This window comes from Diospyros lotus, chromosome 3 (assembly GCF_014633365.1).
Source record: "Diospyros lotus cultivar Yz01 chromosome 3, ASM1463336v1, whole genome shotgun sequence".
NCBI classification, from domain to species: domain Eukaryota; kingdom Viridiplantae; phylum Streptophyta; class Magnoliopsida; order Ericales; family Ebenaceae; genus Diospyros; species Diospyros lotus.
Genome location: NC_068340.1, coordinates 38,056,737 through 38,061,583, shown reverse-complemented (window position 1 = coordinate 38,061,583; position 4,847 = coordinate 38,056,737).

Here is a 4,847-nt window from a genome sequence, read left to right as displayed (position 1 = left end):
AATTTCTCCTACTAATTAAGATTAATAACAACAACATTATTAATAATTATATGATTTCTGCGTGTTTGATCATGGGGATGTATACCATTAATTGCTTTTATGTATATATATATATATATTAATTATATGATGCTGCCAAAATATTTATTTTTTTATTTTATAAAAATAAGAGAAAAATTATACAAAATACAATTCCCACAAAAAAGAGGAGTTATTAAAGGTTACTCTTTCAATTTTTCCTGTGCCACTAAGTTGTGTTTATTAATGTTAAAAATAAATAATAAATATTTAGTTAATATTTTTCATTGTCTTATAAATATGTAAAATAATCGAAAAAGATGTTAGTGTATTGGATAAACATTTTGGAAAATATTTTAAACTAAAATTAACTTCATTTGTTTCAGCAAAAAAAATAATTTTAAACAATATTTTATATTAAAATGTAAATAATTATGTATGTACCTTAAAACAACTCAACCAAAAAGGTGATAACGAAAATGATAGGATTATATTAAATAAATAATTTAAACAAAAAAAAGTATGTGTTTGTTGCTAGTTATCTTAAATTAGGGGTTCAATGATATGAATTTGTGTTTATATCTTGTTTTGTAACTTACACAGAAAGATCTTTTTTTTTATATATAAATATAAACTTTTATTAAAAAAATTAATAAGCATTTATATCTTAAAGTTAGGGCATACAGTGAATTTTACAATAAATAAAAAAAATACAAAAGAAGATTTAAACTACTGATATATATGTACATAAAAAGTTAAATGTAAGGGTAAGAATGCCAATTCAATTAGGGACATCTAATTTAGAGAAATTCTATTGGCAGACCGGCAAATTACTTTTCACAACTCACTTTATGCAAAATTATGCATTAATTTTCAAATTTCCATTTTAACCCCAGCCCACTATCTCCTCCGACAGCTGCCTCACCTCTCTCTTTTTCTCCCACACCATATACGCATATACACACACAAACACATATACCATATATATATATATATATATACACACGATTTCATGGTTGTGGCCATGGCAGCTGCTGCTCAAACCCTCGCACCTCGCAGTGCGGAGGATTCTACAACCTCCGCACCGCGAGGTGTGGAGGTTTGAGAAACCCGAGGTGCGGGAGGTTCCATGGTTGCAACTGCCATGGCCGCGCGACCATGTGCGTGTGTGTATATATATATGTGTGGAGGGGGGTCAACCATGGTCCATTTTCTCTCTCTCTCTCTCTTTCTTCACGAGGTGAGTCGACTTCCATGACCGTGACTGCCATGGCCATGGCCATGAAATCATGTGTGTATATATATATATATATATATGGTGTATGTGTTTGTGTGTGTATATGTGTATATGGTGTCGAAAAAAAGAGAGAGGTGAGTCGGTGGAGGAGGTAGTAGGTTGGGATTAAAATGAGAATTTAAAAATTAATGCATAATTTTGCATGGAGTGGACTGTGAAAAGTAATTTGTCCGACAGTCAATAAAATTTTCCCTAGTTTAGCAAAACTAATAGCAAACAAACTGTCTTTATTTAATATCTAAAACTTTTTTTAAAAACAATTATCAATCTAAAATCCCAATCAAAATGTTTACCACTCTAAAACTCCAAACAAATAAAAAATATTAAAGATGCATTTGTTTAAACAAATATTCAATGGTGCATTTATCTAAAAGCAAAGACCCATTTGTTTTCACGTAAAATAAATCCCAAAAAAATTATTTGGATTTTTATAAGAAATATTTTATTAAAAATAAAATGAGAAATATTTTTATATGAAATATTTTGCTTGAAATTTTTAACCAAAATTAAATTTTCAAAAAATGAGTAAAATATATTGTTTCCAAGTATATATTTTATGTGCAAATGAAAAATTAGTATTGGCATTTATTTGAAGGTATATTTCATTTTTTTAAAAAAATATAGAATATAAGCTAAATATAAAAAATAAGATTTTTTGAAAATATTTATATAAAATTTACTATAATACTTTTTGTATATTATAAACATGTGTTTATAATTTTTGAAAAGTAGCTGATAACTTATGAAAAAAGTATTGTTAATTTCTTGAAAAATACTTCAAATTATGTGAGTGTCAAAAGTTAATGTACAAATAGTATTACTATAAAATTTTCTTTTCAATGTAAATATTTCATGTTGAAACAAACATAGTCTAAATTATTTATTTTATTCTTTTCCATTCCATGTATATGATAAATAAATAAATGGAGGCATAGTTAAAAATAAAAATAAATATTATGTTATAAATAAAAAATTAATACAAATAAATAAATTTTTTATAAGAATGCTATTTTAATATATGTAAATATAAAAATAGAATTAAAATTAATTGAAATTAAAAGTATTGAGTTGAAAAAGTGCCATGATTATAAAGAGAATGGTTATATATATATATATATATATTTAAAACTAAAAAATTGAGGTCCTTTACTCATATCTGAGAACCAAACATGATCATATTTTATATCCTACCAAATATATAAATAATTTTTTCAAGGTAGAGGTCAAGTAGTTAAGTCACGATAAGTTGGAATTCGCATAATAAGTCGTAGATTCGATTCTTTGCACTGCGTAATGAGGTAAAATCTTTATCTATAATTTATTTTTTCTATCAAAATCGAGAGACGAGCAAGAGTAGATTGCACAAAGACAATAATCTTAAACATGATAAAAATTATGAGAACCACAAATACCAATAGCATCAACCATATATTCCATGAGTAATAGCACATTTGGATCTTATTTCTGTAATGTCCCTGAATAAGTCATTTGTACCGATGTATATTTAGAAAAAAAAAAAAACATTAAAGTTGCTGGAAAGTGGAAACTCCAAACATCAGCTAAAACCATATATACAACCCCAAACAACATACTAAATTAAACCATATAACTCATTGGTCTTGAAGGTCTTAGATTTTTAATCAGATGTATTTACTATTCAGAAGAAATAAGATATAAAAATATTCCCCCCAAAAGCTATAATTTAGATGTCGACATTGTTTTTTATCACAGTGATATATCATCCAAGGAAAAAGGGGAAAAACAAATAAATGAAGTAGGGATGATTATATCTTGAGTTGAATAAAAGTGTGAACACATAAACATATACACCTGCAGCTGAATTAAAGGGCTACTTTCTTGTTGCTTCTCTGCATTGAATTCAATTCCTTCCCTGTGTGCGCTTTCAAGTTCAGCGAGAGAGAGAGAGAGAGAGAGAGATTGGCTTTTGTTAATTAAATTCAGAAAATCTTGATCAAGAAAGCAGGTACAAAGAGAAGGAACAGATTATGAAAATTTTCCACGATCATGATCAAACATCCATGAAGTACCGAATCAGGAATTAATGGCCAGCATCCATCAACCATTAACAATAAAACTGCTGTAAATTAACGCCAAACAGGAGCCAAAACCATAGAAAATTCCAGAGAAAGCACTGAATTGGAAATTAATTAAGCTTACCTTGATCTCGGAGCAATTAACCTTAGAATTTAAAGCTACGGATGGGAAGTTCCGAAGGGATCGCATGATCCAAAATCAACAAAACCATATATATCGCTAGATCACGCTCGTTCTTTAGCATTGGATCAATGCGATCCCTTTGGAGCTCTCCACCTGCATCAAGAACAAGAATTAATGGCAATAAATCTCAATTGTCTTGCCGCGGCGTTGAGATATATATATATATATATATATCTGAAAGTGGAGTTGGATCGAGTTTGGCTCTATATATAGAAAGGGGAGAAGAAGACAGAGCGTTTTTGCCGCTTAAATTGCTTTCGTGGATGCATGTTCACGCGTTTAGTGTGTGAGCAAAGTCAGTGCAATTCACATGGCCATATATATATATATATGGATTATATTGCGGGAGCACTGCGGCATCGTTGATGCTTTGTTTGGGCATTTTGGTGCAGCTGCAACGCCTTCCTCGTGAATTCACTTTGCCTTGACTTGAGTCAGTACCACCACCACCACCACGTACCACCACTACGTACTGCCTTTTGATTTTATTTCACTAATTCACTTCACAGCCTCTCATAACACAGGCGATTAAATTAGCAGGCCAGTCACATGATATGCCTCCTTTTCAATAGAGCCTACCTATAGACTTTATACGCAAGGTATTTATATAGAGAGAGATAGAGAGATGTTGGATTAACCAATATTTACTGTAATTAATTAGGTTAAGCCTTGGACATGGTACATGGTACATTGCACATGGAACGACAAAAAGAAGGTCAGCCTTTGATTGAATTTTCATATGCACGGTTTCTCTGTTTCGGCCGAAAGTTCAAGAGCTCGTCCAATCTTTGATACGGTCGGAAAGCAATATACTTTTAACAATCATAACTTTTCTCTCTATGCAACCATTACTGTCTCCCATCCAGCCTTTTTTTAAGTAAGTAGATACCACATATTTTTTGCAAATACTGTACACCATGATGTAACCATCAGCCCAGGCTGCAGGATTTTCTTGTTTTCCTTTTAACTACTAAACCACATTCTAGTGATTAGGACTTCCAAATTTATGTCGATTTTATGGGTTAAATGGACAAAAATGGTCAACCTGCCCATTTTAAAATCCCATTTGCCTTGTGTTTTCTGTAAAATAAAAATAAATTTACATTAAAAAAAAAACAACCATTTCCAACCTCTAATAAAGCAATCGAATCTCGTACACTAAAGTCATGTTCTTTAATGTTGTTTTCCACAAGAGGTAGACAGTGCTATAAAGTGGGAAAAAAGGCATGCCTGGAGGGGGCTTATATTGAGAGAGTGTCCATGAACATGTGGTGAATATATAATGCATAGGCAT